Source organism: Neophocaena asiaeorientalis, unplaced genomic scaffold (genome assembly GCF_003031525.2).
Source record: "Neophocaena asiaeorientalis asiaeorientalis breed wild unplaced genomic scaffold, Neophocaena_asiaeorientalis_V1.1 scaffold144, whole genome shotgun sequence".
In the NCBI taxonomy this organism is placed as follows: Eukaryota; Metazoa; Chordata; class Mammalia; order Artiodactyla; family Phocoenidae; genus Neophocaena; species Neophocaena asiaeorientalis.
Window position 1 is genome coordinate 187501 of NW_020175532.1, and position 15564 is coordinate 203064.

The 15564-nt window shown below is 35.2% G+C and overlaps 1 pseudogene; it reads right to left on the bottom strand.

The window, feature by feature from the left end:
- Positions 1 to 415: 415 nt before the first annotated feature.
- Positions 416 to 15564, bottom strand: part of LOC112415968 (peptidyl-prolyl cis-trans isomerase A pseudogene) — a 99872-nt pseudogene continuing 84723 nt past the window's right edge.

The following is a 15564-nucleotide window of genomic DNA, read 5'->3' on the forward strand; positions in this document are numbered from 1 at the left end:
GGATAAATTTCAATGTCTTTATTTCAGAATTTTTGTTTGTACTATGCAAAGGATCAAGCAACTCCCTGCCTCATAGAGTCAAATGATTGAGCTCATTCACAAAGCTGCGTATATTAAATGGTATAAGGTATTTGAAAGATACTTTTATTCTTTGATCAGATTTGGATAAAACTGCAGAATAGGTAAGATTTTTTAATTTGCTGTTTAGTTTTTATTTTATAATCATAAACTTAACTCTTCAACCTAGCTAGACTTGGAGGGGGATAAAGAAAGTATGGAACCCACGGAACAGTAGCAAGAGCACAAAAGTTATAGGATAATGAGAGCTGATGGAGGTGGAGGGGTATTCTCCTGAACTACAAGAGAAATGATCTGGTGATTGAGATGAAACCTAAGTTAAATTTATTACAGTTGTTCAGTGGGCAATGGTGATCTTGCTGGTCTTGCCATTCCTGGACCCAAAGTGCTCCATGGCTTCTAAATCATTTACAAACTCTTTTACCTTGACAAAGACCAACCCCTCAGTTTTGGCAATGCAAATACAAAGTTGGAACTGTTTGTGTTGGGCCCAGAATTTGCCACGGGCAAGATACCAGGACCCGTGTGCTTCAAGAGGAAGCTCTCCTCATCCAACTTTTCCCCATAGATGGACTTGCCGCCAGTGCCATTAAGGCATAGGAAGTCTCCACCCAGGCCCACAGACCCCAGAATAATTCTGTGAAAGCAGGAATCCTGATAACCTTTCTTCCCAGTGCTAAGAGCACAAAAGCTTTCTGCTGTCTTTGGAACTTTGTCTTCAAAAAGCTCAAAGGGGACACTGTCCAGGGACTCATTGTTGATGGCGATGTAGAAAAAATACGGTGAGGTTGACTAAGGCTGGTATGTCTCCCGGTGGCAGCAACAGCATCAGCAAAACCCAGAATAGGTAAAATTTTAATTGAACTCTCTATTCAACTTCTCCTTCTCATGTGTTCTGTCACATCTCCCAGAACAGCACTCCTCACGCATCTTTAGGCCTTAATATTCTCTTCCCCTCTAACCTTAAAAAGGAAAGCTGATAAACATATTTTGATCAGATTTCAATATCTTAATATTTTAATCCTCAAGCTATTTCCTCATTTACTTATCCTGAGTGCTATGGAAGAAACTGACATATTCTGCTGTGTTCTCCACTTCTTGCACATACATTCCAGCCTCTGTTACAGGTATGTGTAGCCACATGACTGACTACTATCAAGAAATGGTACTGGAAGTGTTGTGTGTCACTTTCAGGCCACAGACCGTAAAACCATTTTTGGTGATTGGTTAGGGTAGCAAAAAACCATCTTTGCTATTTTTCTTCTTCCAGGTTAGGGTAGAAATGCTTACGTTGACCATGGAGAATATACATCGAGGAAGGTAAAGACTGCGATAGCCTGCCTCTCTGAATGACCATGTAGAGAATCACCCTTCTGCTGATCTCAAATACCTATCTTTGGTCATTTACACAGAAAATCATAAAGTTCTGTTCTGTTTTGTTCCTTATCCACTTTCTGTTTCAGTGAGTAGATTATGTCACTTTAATACAAATGCTTATAAAGACATTTACATATGGTGGAATTTCAAACACCCACACTCATAGGTTATAGAAAGAGGAAATTTTGCTTAGCAATTCATCCTACATATCTTTCCATACTGGTGAGAAAAAATTTATTTTACTGTTGTAAAGGCTGCATAATACTTCATTTTGCCATATTTCATTTAACTAGTTTCCCATCGATAGGACATATCACACTCCATTCTGTTATATATTTAAATGTATTCAATGCTTACTGAAAGTCCTTTCATACCATAGTTTTATCATCCCTGATTTATTTTAATTTATATTACATCAGTTGGCTGAATTTTAAAAATTTCAATTTTTGTCAGGAGTGCTTGGATGCTGTCATCTCCAAGCACATTATGTGTTTGAGATTTTTTTATCTTTATATTTGAATGAGAACTTGGTGAGGCCAAAAAAAAATCTTGGTTTATGCTTATTCTCTCTTAAGATTTGTAAGACAATGCTCCTCAGTCATCTTATGCTGAATGTTTTAGTGCAAAGTACTGAGACAAACTAGATTTTTTCCTATATTTTTTGTAATGTGTCTTCACCTGAATACCCATAAAACTTTATCTTGGTGATAACTGAAAGCAGAGGCCTCCCTGCCCACCCCAAATTTCCATAGAATACATTATTTTACTCTACTACTTCAATACTATATAAAGATATAGTAAATATTTACAGCCCTCTATCAATTCCTCTTTCATCAGTATGCCATTTGATCTGGAGATTCAAATTTTAATCTAATGACTATAACTACTCTTTTGTAGTGTTAATAATTTTCAGGAGCTTCACTTATGTCTTAAGTCGTATCACCTTTGCCTAACATCTTTATATATTACCATCTCTTGGGTTTCATTCATTCATTCATTATATACTGCAAATTAACATGATTTTTCAAAAGTGACATTTCTTTCCTTAACTCACTTTTAAGATGTATCCTTTCTAATCCTTATTGCTTTTAATTTGTTTCACTTATTTTATATCTTTATTTAAAATTTAGGTATCCTTTACAAAAGTGAAAACATTTATTACTTCCTAATATATTCTCTCTTTTCGGTTATCAAATATTTTTCATTGCCTTTATTTTCTTAAGAGTCATACTTTCTGTTTTATGATAGAGAGTAGTATTTATCTGATTGTTTTATTATATAAAAGTTCCATGTGTCTTATTTTTACCATTTACCTAACTTTTATTCATTACATTTCTCTTGTCTACTATCAATGGATGCACTTCATGCTGTGCTGTCTTTATTATTAATAATACTTAGATAAGCAAAGACTGTCAAGAGAAACAATTTGCCTAAGGATAAGTGATAAAGGAAATTGGGAAATAAACTGGAGGCAATAAGGAACATACTTCCAAAATACAGAACTGGAGGACAGGTGTAACTAAAGAATGTTCCAAACAGACAGGTCATCTTTGTTTTCTGCAGCACAGATCCTTAACTCATAGCAATGGTCTGAAGTTAACGTGCGATTTGAAAAAGATACAGTGTAGTACTCTAAATGTGTGGAACTCTTTCTTTTCAAATAAATTACATTTCACAAGGTCCAATGTCCTCATACCAGTCCTCATATAAACTTCCTGCAAAATTTATCCCACTAGTTCTGCTGACATGCCCAATCTAAATCATTCAGGAAGCATATCTTGATTTTCAATCAGGTTTCTCAGGAGACAAGAAGAATAAAACGCAATTGTTGTAAAGAATATAAAAACGTAATATGTTTTTGGAAATAACAGAAGGAAAAACATTTCAATAAGAATTTTGGACATGCAAAAATTTTCCAAGTTGAAAGTGAAATCAAGAAGAGCATTCAGTAAGAGAGACCAGAAACACTGAGTCATTAAAGAGCTTTTTATATCTCAGAAACATTTTTGACGATCACAAGATATAAAAGAGGGCAGGGTGTGTGACGCATGGGAGTAAGTTAGGAGAGAGATTATGTAGGGTCTCTTGATTAAGCTAAAGAATTTATGCTATCTTTTATGGCACAGATAATCATATAAGTTAAACCTGGTTGGTATACACACCTCTAGTTTTTTTTGTTGTTGTTTTCTTTTGAGAAGAAATCTGGCCATACAGTACATGGTAAGCCAGTGTGGAGAGAGATTATTGGTAAAGAGATCTGATAATTCTCTTGGATTAGTTCAAGTAAAGGCTAATCAGTGATGATTTAAACAGTGGCAGTGTAGTACAGGGGGGAATCTATATTCAAGAGCAAGTTAACTAATAGATTTGAGAAAACAACTATAGAAATGTCAATGAAGTTGGACTATGATAAGAAAAAAGGAGAAGAGAGTAAGTGGAGATTGTTGACAAGAGAATTTACTTTTATTACATTATATCTTGGAAGGGTAAATCATGAACTCAATAAAAGTTGGAATTAAAGTAATTCTAAATGGGAATTCTATATGGAAATGTTTGTGTGAACTTTCAATAATGTCATTCTGAAATTCAGTATAGTTTAGAGAAAGAGATACTGATTCAAGAGTGCCCAGCTTTGAAATAAAAAATAAAATTATTAGAGTTAATAATATGCCATTAAAGATTTGTTGAGTTTAACAGTTAAAGTAAAAATAAAAAGTAATCAAATTAAAAATGGCTAGGAAGTCCATCATTTAATGTGTGGGTACACGAGGATGACCTGCAAAGGCAGGGACATAAGAAATGTAGCAGGAGAATCAGCCGCTACCAGAAGAAATGAATTGCAGAAGCCAAGGGAGAACATGTTGTAAAACTCAGCATATGGACAATACTGTCAAAAACTGTAGAGAGGTAAGATATGCTAAACATTTTATATAAATCAATAAGTATAATTTTATGAAAAGCTAAAAACCATACGTTGATCTTGAATATAATTTAAAAGGGACTGGGTAAAATTGTTTGTGTAATGGCCAGACACTAGTGTCTTAAGAAATGTGTGCCACGGAGTAATATGAGAAGGTTGAGAAAATAAGTACAGAACATTATTTCAAGGTGATGTTGTGGTAAAGGAAGGATGCATTTTGTAAGGAAATGGATTTTGATAGGCTTTTTCTTGGTTGATTGGTTGTTTTCATTATGAAAGAATGCTTGTACACAAGAACTGGGACAAAGACAGAGGGAAGACAGAGAACAAGGATCAAAGAGAAAAGGAAGGAAGGAGAGCAACAGGGGGAAAGGAGAGAGAGAGGCATGGAGGGAGGAGAGGGAGATAGAAAGGGGGCATGAGAATGAATGAATGAATATGAATGAATAATGGAATAATGTAAGTAGTTAGGGGTGTAAATTTCCTGAAAAAGATCTGTAGGAGGCAGAAGGAAAGAAGAGATATGAACTTTGAAAAATGAGAGATAGTACAGTCTCTATGACAGAATGAAAAAGTAGAATAGGTATGATTAGGAAGTAAAGGGGATGGAAGTGTGTTTTTCTTTTTTCTGACATTATTTTTAATCTCTAAAATATGAGGTATGAATATTGCCTTTACAGGAGGGAGGCAGTGTTTCTGTAGACTTAAAAATGGTGTCAATGGGTTTTACAAAGAACCTATGGCACTACAAAGATCTTTATGACTGTGCTTAGAACCCAGGTATGTCTGGAAAGTATGGATTTATGGCTTCAGTTTCAAGGTTGTGCACTTTTCTCTAGCAATGTCAGCAATGTCAAGCAATGTTAAAATATTCAGTATTAAAGGTGAAAACGGATGACTTGTTTTATTCAATGCTTAGACTAGTCAGAGTTTAAGGATAAACATGAAGTTGAGACTGTTGGTAGTCTTGGGGGGAAAAGTGTTGCTGTTATTAAGTCTGGAACCCAGGTTTAGAAGGTTCTTACTCTGAGAGCCCTTATTTCACTTGAAGATCACAGTGTATAAATTCTTGCATCAATCTGTTTTTCCATACTGAAACATCTTAGTCTTTGTGCCTATCCTTTAATAATCCCTGCATTCACACAAGGAGTAATACCCACCTTTCCATCCATGCCTAAATGTTTTACCTCTGTGTTCTCTCCACACCTATAGCTCCCTAATTTTTCATTCTCAGAAACCTTTTTAATCTCTTGCTCTCCAATGACTTTTTGTCTGCAGTTTCAGATTTTCATATTTTCTTTCTCTTTACCTTGCAATTACCATATGCTTCACTGTTCCTTTTCAGTCAAGTTTTCAGTTTATAGACATTGTTTCCATTTCTTGATCACACATATATTCTCTCTTAATTTAGTCTTGCTTCTGACATAACCACATTTCAGAAATAAAAATAAATTATCAAAAGATTCCCACATGCTGGACTTTCCTGGTGGCACAGTGGTTAAGACTCTGCCTGTCAATGCAGGGGACACAGTTTTGATCTCTAGTCAGGAAGATCCCACATGCCGTGGAACAACTAAGCCCGTGTGCCACAACTACTGAGCCTGTGCTCTAGAGCCCGTGAGCCACAACTACTGAGCGCATGCACCACAACTACGGAAGCTCACGCGCCTAGAGCCCGTGCTCCGCAACAAGAGAACCCGCCTCAATGAGAAGCCCGCACACCGCAACAAAGAGTAGCCCCCGCTCACTGCAACTAGAGAAATCCCATGAGCAGCCAAAAAAAAAAAAAAGATTCCCACATCCTTTTTGCACTTTCCATTTTCCTTGACCTCTACTGTATGTGGCAGCCAGTTCCCAAATGTCCCCTAGCAATCCCTGCCTGCTGGCATTCATACATTTGACTGTAAAAGGGTTGGTCTATGTGAACAATAGGATATGGCAGAGATGATGTAACAGTACCATTGAGATTATGAAAGACACTAGGCCTCTCTACTTCTGTCTCTGTCTCTCTTCACTTCCTGGGGAAAGTTTGCTGCTATGTTGTAACCATTCCTAATAGAGATGCCTACTTATTGAGGATATTCTGACATTATCACATCCCCCTGTTTTATTTCCTGGTAGCACTTATCACTATCTAAATGTATTTCATGCATTTATTTTTATGTGTTTATTACCTTTCTCCATACTAGATTGCAATGTCCATAACAGCAGGGACTTTTACTATTTTTTCACCACTGAAACTCAAAACCTAGAACAAGATCTTCATGGACTGGATCAATGACTGTTTATTGAATAATTTAAATGCCTCATCCTCACAGAAAAAAAAGGAAGAGAGACAGAGAGAGAGTTTTATTACCCATCCCTGCATGTACCATAAGAAAAGTATGATGAATTTAAGTGCTATGTGTACATATTCCATCAAACCAAGAAACATAATTTCCATATGTCATCTTTCTAATATGATGCCTGGCAGCTTCCCTGATTATTGGCTGCTTCTGTGTAGTCAGTATAAATGTCACTTGACACTGATTTTCCATTTCAGGATGTACAAACTCTTACTTTATTATTTTCCCAAATAACCACCTCCATTTTGCTCTAATGTATGTGCTGGTAGACAACCCCAAAGTATTCACTTTATAGTTCTCACAACTGAAGGGAAGAGGAAACTGCTTCCCATGCCACCATCTCAATATCCTCCCCTAAATCAGAGTTTTAATACTGGACATCTAGATATGGTTTGAGTCCATGAGGCTTGCAGTAGATTCAATCCATAAGGTGTTCTGTAAGTGAAAACTTCCGATCTGTTGATGTTTCTAGCAGTCAGCAAAACCTGGGACTACTAATACACATTATACTTTTGTGAATCTTTTAAAGTATTGTTAAATGATGGTCATTATTATTATTGTTGAGTATTTTTCAAAATATTAATTGCATATTTACACTTTTCAATAAAATTTTTATCATTATTGTTTCTGAGCCCTTAGAACTTCGGAAGAAATTTTTACATATGCATTCAAATATATTTACTAAGTAAAAGCAAGTCTTAAAAATCTGTTTCTACAAAATTTGCTGATGTCCAGCTATAGGACAAAAGTGCTGCCATTAAACAACAAGGTATAAAACCACTCCAGAAGAGGCAAGCTTAAGATTCTATGAAATGTGTAGAATATTTCTAAGATAAAAAATTAATGAATAATAAATATGAAGTATAACCATTTACAATCTCTTCATCAGAGTAAAATCCAGGAATCAGAAACTAGCTAATTATACACAAAATTTTTGTCATTGTATAAATTAAATCACACAAGAGAAAGCATAATTTATAAATACTTAAGATTTTTAAACATATAGAATGAAAGGAGCTGTTTAAAGCCTCTAAATGCGTGGTATCACGTTGTCTCTAAATTATTTTTAAGTGCCTCTCATTTTGTTCTATATGATTCGCTCTGCAAAAATTGGTGGTTAGGTTTGATTTACTCTACTTTCCCCATAGAGTTGTTGGAATTGGCACACTTCATTATAACTATGCTGTTACATTCATATCATTTAAACCCCCTCACAATCCCAGATTTAGTAACTCAGTAGCACTTACACTTGTATTGCAACATCTTCCATTTGTATGTGCATGTTCTAAAGCCAGTTTTTTAGGGTTTAATCAATTGAATCATATACCTTTCAGAAATGAATCTGGATACTACAGCCAAATTTCCACCAAAATATTAAGATGTGCCTTGTCTGTTTTATTAATGCATTATAAGAATTAATTAGTAATAAGTTTCCAATTCCCTTGGCTTGGCTTTATGTAGTTTATAAGTGATTTCACAGCTTCCACATAATTAATTCTGCTACTATTCTTTGATCTTTAATCAACATTTAACATTCCTCTGTTTATTTCTAATGGTACCCTGCAGCTTTTAAATTTACTTTATTCCTGCTTTATTTTCAAGGCCTAAAAGCAAAGCTTAATTTTCTAGGTGTAACAACAGGAACAAAACACCTGTGCTTTAATTTCAATAGCAAAAATAAAATAAAATAAAATGAAAATTAAATAAATAAAAATAATTGAAGAGAAAAAATTAAAACAAAATACCTTCTATCAAGTCCTTAGAATCTCATTCACTGCTCTTACTAAGGTTTTCTAATCTTTAACGTATATGTGCTGTAAGTTCACCAAATTTAAATATCGTACATATTTAAGACCTTAAGATAATAAATATATTGATGCGTCTTGAACAAAAAAGCTGTGAGGTCTAAAACATATCCAATAATTTTAGGGATGTTTTTACCTAAAAAGACCCATGAAGCACACAAAATGTATCTACATTCCATGAGTTAGTGCTATATTGTGACATTGATTTTCAATATAAAAAATATCACAATAAAACATTTGGTTTTCTGCTGTAATTGATAATTGATTCTACTTAACAAGATCAAACATTCTCTAAGGGAACACACAAAAAATTATATATGAATTGAAAGTTTTTTTAAAAAGTAGGTGATATGATTCTATAGGTAGAAAATGCAGTCTGTTAGAGTTATAAATGTACAATATATTTCAAGTTTAGATATAAGACGATTCTACTTGAAATTTTTTTTACTAAATGGTTTAAAAAAAATAAGTTACAGTGTTCCCAAACACTCATGTTTTACATTAGGTGATGTATTCACTAACTTTCAGGATAACAAAATACGCTGTAAAAATACTCTAAACATGCATCTGACTGGAGATAATGCTAAAACATAAAGACTTGGATTGAAAAAGTTTGGACCTGAACTCACCAACAGAATCATCATGACATTATCTAAAAATCATTTAGTTGGTTAGGAAAAAGAAATTTATTTACAAAATGGGTAGAAGTACAATATCAAATAGAGAAATAGAGAAAGGATGCACTGACTTAAAATTCACAACTGCCCAAACTTAATACAGCTTTTTACATAAACTGCATTTGACCCCACTCATTTATTTTTTAGACACAATATTTGTCTTCATGTTTCTCTCTGTATCTAGGCTTAAACAGAAAATGTGGAATTTTAATTTCAAAACGTCAATAAGAGACTTTCTTTTCTAGTTAAAATGAACAACTTGTAGAAGTACAATACTCCCACTGAAACAATCAGATTGATATTTGATATACATAGATATAGAGACAGAAAAAACCTCTTGGAGCCCTGCTGAGAAAGCAAAGATTTAAAGTGCTAAGATCTCGAAAAAAAAAAGGAAATCAAACAGACATAAGTCAATCTTGCCTCAAGGCCAGTGGCCTGTTTTTGGCAAATCTAAGCAGAAGGCTACTGTTGAGAAAAAATGAACCCGCAGAGTCTTTTGTAGCCTTATAAGACTTGGAAAGCAGAAAATGGAGTTCTGGGCTACAGAAGCATCTGATACATATGGGTCAAGATCCCAAAGAGAAGAGAGACACAGAAGCATGAGTCTTTTATTTTGGTGCTTTTTCCGTAAGGCATATTCCAAATTCTAAATATACAAAGACCAACCAGAGGATCTTTCTATATTTAGAATTTAATATTCTAAATATCAAAACTTAAATATAAATAAAATGAAAACCAGTGGATTTTTAGCAGTTTCACTATTCTGAAGTGACAAAAATATGAGTTAGGAAAGCAACCCTTGAAAATACCACAGGGTCAGTGGAAAACTCTTGAAGACTGGGCAAAACTGACATTGATCAAATTATACAAAGGTTTCAAGCAAGTCTTGGACTATAAAATCAATTAACGACCTACAGATGCTCCAATTATTCCTATCTAACATGGGCATTAAAAATAACAAATAATCAATAATAAATAAGTTCAATATTTTTAATGAGGACCCTGATTCATTTTTTTGCCATTTGCTTACAACTTTTAAGCCTCACTCCTCCTTCTTCCCTTACGTGCCCCACATCTGGACAAGCTGATATGGTATTAAATGTGATAAGACCCAAAGAATGGAGATTCAGCATTTCAAAGTTCTCTAGTAAACTGACCCAGATGTTTTCATGCCAAAATATCATGGTCCCTATTCTTCCCAATAAAGAGCCCTAACTTTGGATTATGAGATCTACATGGGTTGAGAATTCACCGTATCTGGAGTTCTGCTTCCCTTTCTATTAGGCTTTTGCCTCAACCTCAACTCTTTCTGCATCCAACTGCAAGAGATGAGTCTCCAAGCTGCCAAAGAGGCCCTCTGGCTTTCAATTTTACCCTTAATTGGTGATTAATCAAACTCAGACTTTCATCGTCTGTCTTCAATGCCATGAGATTACCCAGCAATAGCAGTTCGATTCCACAGTACTCTAAATTAGTCCTTCTCCCATACTTGTCTAACACACCAGGCACTGAATGACTAGTGCATTCTCTCCTATCCCATTCACCACTGATGGGAGTTTTGACAATTAATTACACTATCAGTGTACACCAGGAGTTATCAGCATTCCACCTACTTTCAATAATGGCTCTCACTGTCAGCCTGACAGCAGATAATTGTTTCAAAAACTCAATTTAGAGACTTCTTCTTGCAAACACTCCCTTTACCGACTCTCTTAGATGTGTTCTCTGGAATGGTCTCTGAGGTAGAGAAAGAAGTTTCTTGGAGGATGATCTCAGAAACAATATTTGAAGGGATTGAGAGAAATTAGTCTGAGTATAGGAAGATGTTCTACTGCAATATGTTGCAACAGAAATCTGTGATGATTCCATTGAGAACTCTGGAGCTGAGATGGCCTTTTATATTGGTCCCAAATTGAGGTAAGGGGGCTTGGTTATTGTACCCCATGTGATATTAGATGTATGTTGCCTTCCTGGAGAATGTATAATCTTGGGTGATGTAGCTTCTTTCCTCCAAGGACAATTCTCTGACAGGAACACATATGTGAACTGTCAGCAGCAGATATTCTTGAGAGCCATGACAGTAAAAGCTTTAGTCTAGAAGGGAGATTTGGATAGCATAACCCAGAATCCACTATATTACAGTTTGTATAATTCTAACTTTCTACAATTTTAAAATAGGTAAAACTAATCTATAGCAATAGAATCAGGATAGAAGTTAACTTTAGGATGATGATTGGAATAGGATATGAAAAGGGTTTCTGTGATGTTTGTAATGCTCTATTCATGATGTGAGGAAATAGTACAGGAGTAAGTTCAATTTATGGAAATTACTCAAGTTATAAAATTATAAACTGTACATTTTTGTATACACATCATATTTCAATTAAAAATTTAGTTTAAAAGCAATATGTCACTCATACACATAACTGAAAGGATTTTTTATAATTTAATCTTTACTTTTATACAAGTTTGTATTTTGGAATTTTCTCTTATACTCTTTATATATAATTTAATATTTAATTTTCAATAGTGAAGGTGATTAATTATTATGATCAGGATATTTTTTAAACGACCAGTTTGATAGATTTGCATAATTGCGTAATGGATGTCTAAAATGTTCTTTTCCCAAATTATTAAAATAAGGATGTCTAAAATGTTATTTTCCTAAATTATTCAAATAAGGAAAACAACCAACTGAATAATTACAAAAATGCCAAGGACAACTGCTTTAAGAAATATATACTTTGGTAGTTAAAAGTTATCTAGCTCAACCATTTTGCCTGAACAAGATTAGGAGATGGAGTTGACAAAATTAAAGGAAAGACAATATAATGGCTTGGTAATTGCCATGTAAATACCCCATCATTACAGTGTGAATATGTGATTGCTTCTCTCCTTTAAAGACGACTCTAGTTTACATGGCATTTACTTAGGGACTATTAAATGTAATTATAGGGTGCATTTCAGGAGAATGGAAACAAAGTGAAATTTGGTTTTGCATATCTATATACTGTAGGAGTTAACAGTTTTTTGCAAAAGTCATTTTGTTTGGATAGAGTACATTGCTTGTCCCTGTCCTTAACCAATTGATAAAGTTACAGTAGTTGTCCCAGAAGAATTTTTTAACATGATATAACTTTCCTAATATGTTGCATATCTTATTTTACAGTATAAAGAATATTGTTGCTGAGGAATAAAATGATTATCTCTGGGTGTTCAAGAAATTTGTCAATGACAGTGATGACACATGATGATCTTTGTTACAGAGTTTTTATTACAATGTTTTTTATAATACATAGATGACAATACACAGACACTTAGACTCTGTAGCAGATATTCTGTGTTTATGAAAGGTGTTTCTACTGCCTGCTGGGGAAACCAGACTACATTTCCTAGCCTCCCTTACACTTAGATGTGACTATCTGACCTAGTTGTGGCCAAAGGATTGTCCTTGGAGTTGAAGTACATCACTTCCAGATGTAGCCTATTAAGAACTCCTCCAAGTAATGTCCATGTCTTCCCTTTCCCTAACTGCCAGACAGAGGCAGACAAGCTATCAGAAGCCTCTGAGGCCCTGAGGATAGCAAAGACAAAACATGAATGGAGTCTAAATGCCCAGATGACCAAGTCCAGCACTGTGTAAAGATTGGAAATATCCACATTGTACTTCATGTGAGTGAGAAATAAACGTGTCATGTTAAAACACTGAAATTCAGAGGTGTTTGTTATAATATCCACTTACCATAAACAATTATTTACCCTAAATAATACAAAAAATTAGCTGTAATTGATATGCTGCCATTAAAAAACTGAACTGTGTGGCATTTGTTTAATAGCTGAGGAATGGACAAAAAGAAAACAGAAACCTAGAGATTTCTGTTGAGCTGTAACAAAAGTTCTATCTGCCATAACTTGGAAGGTAAGTCATATACATAATGAGACAGCTGCTCTAGAGAAAGTGATTGGAAAAAGGCAGAAAAAAAAGGTGTGTTGGTTACTATTGGCTGCCTTTACCAAAATGTTTCTAGAAAGATATGTTACAAAGTATAAGAAGAATTGGAGAATGTCCAGAGATCAAAAGTCATTAAGGATTGGAAAGGCAACTGTCTTAGACTCTCTTCTAGAAAGTGCTAAGTATGGGGGAAAAAAAGTTGAACAAAGTTCAGTGAAAATTAGATAGGTAAAAAAAATTAAATAGCTGAGAGAGAAAAACAAAGAATGAGACAGCTAGGAAACTCAAAACTAAAGTGTAGTATGGAGGTAACTTAAAAAACTAAAAATAGAGTTGTCATATGATCTAGCAATCCCACTCTGGGCATATATCCAGAGAAAACTCTACTTCGAAAAGATACGTGCACCCCAGTGTTCATAGCAGCACTATTTACAATAGCCAAGCCAGGAAGCAACCTAAATGCCCACCTACAAATGAACGGATAAAGAAGATGTGGAACATATATACAATGGAATGTTACTCAGCCACGAGGAGGAATGAAATAATGCCATTTTGTGGCAACATGGTTGGACGTAGAGATTATCATATTAAGTGAAGTAAATCAGACGGAGAAAGACAAGTATCATATGATACCATTTATGTGTGGAATCTAAAAAATGATACAAATGAACTTATTTACAAAACAGAAATAGACTCACAGACATAGAAACCAAACTTATGGCTACCAAAGGGGATGGCAGGAGTGGGGGAGAGATAAATTAAGAGTTTGGTATTAACAAATACACAATACTATGTATAAATTAGGTAAACAACAAGGACCTACTGTATAGCACAGGGAACTACATTTAATGTCTTATAATAACCTATAATGGAAAAGAATCTGAACAAGAATATATAAGTAAAGTGTATTTAAGAACTTTGTCTGGGAAAGAACTATGGGTGCTCTTATTGACCCATGGAACTGATTGGATTCAAATAGATCAGAAGGTTACCAAGTTTTCACAGGAATTATATAGCCAAAAGAAAATGAGAGTGCTGTCTAAAAATGCCTGTGGCTTTTCCAGCCTTAAAAAACCCTGCCAGTAAGTAAACTGCAAGCACGTGTAGACTCCAATCAGGACATACTTTATTCACATAAGATATTATCACAGAGGATAACAAGAAAGGCCCTACATATATGGTGAAGCTAAGGCCCTAGGAGAACTACGATTAGAGAGACTGAGGACGTTTCTCCCCAAAATCAAAATCAGAGTCTAATGACGAAATTTTCCTCATCAACCTCCACCACAAATGTGAGTCTTCTTAAAACATGTCTAGCAGGATATCAAACACTGAAATATATCTATGATGCTGTGTCTTTCAATTTCCATATTTTATTTTGTCATTCTGGACCTTCTCCATCACCTTGTATTTGACGTTTTAGGGGCAGATAACCTTTTTTTTCTAGTTCATTGATGTCTGGGCCAGAAAGAATTATGGCCATACCTGATGGAGAGAACACAGTATCACCAGAAAAGCTTTAAGGTGGATGGAACAACTAGATAGGATGTTGGCTTGTCTCTTAAGGTTAGTGTGTCCTATATGTCGGGGGGAGAGTAAAACAGGTATTTGTTGATTAAAGGTCAGGGGCTATGCAGAGACTGCTTTTCCTGCCACTTTCCTGTCTGAGATTGAGTTCCCCCAGAACAGACTCTGAGATGCAGATTTACAGGTGGGTTTGTGGTGCATAGGAGTAGAGGAAGTAGGATTCTATAAAGGAAGCAGCTGAACTGTTGTTAATTCACCACAAAGGCCTTGGTCATCCCATAGGAAACACTGGAACTGAGAGGGCCCTTCACAGTTGTCCTGCCTGTGGCAAAGCTGGCCAGGTCTTTACAGCCCACATTGACCACTCAGAAGTGGCAGCCTCTGAGGATGGGGCAAGAACTAGCTGTGTCAGATCTCTTCACCTGAGGGCAATTTTTAGAGAAAGAATTAGTTGAAAGTTAACCCCTACCAGTACTTCAAGCAGCTGTAGAAATAAGCACCTCGGTCCTGAAGGGGGAATCTGAAGGACAACGTCTACTATACTCCAAGGCAGAAAGCAAAATTACATTTTCTACTCTGCCACTCCTGCAGTCAGGTATGGCTACATGACCAATGGATATGCCCAATTTATAGGCCTGGTTAATAAAATTCCCCTGCATGATCCTCCACACTCTTCTCCCCACACATACTGCCTGTTACAGATGATCCAGCAAAAGACAAGGCTCCACAGTGAATCCAGGAGGTTAAACAAACCTTGGATCCTAAATGACCAGGATGAATATTGTCACCTGACAAGCAATATCTATGTTTGGATTTTTTTATAAGGAAAAAAATGAACCCATTTTGTGTTAAGAGATAGAGATTTGAGAGTTTTTTTGTT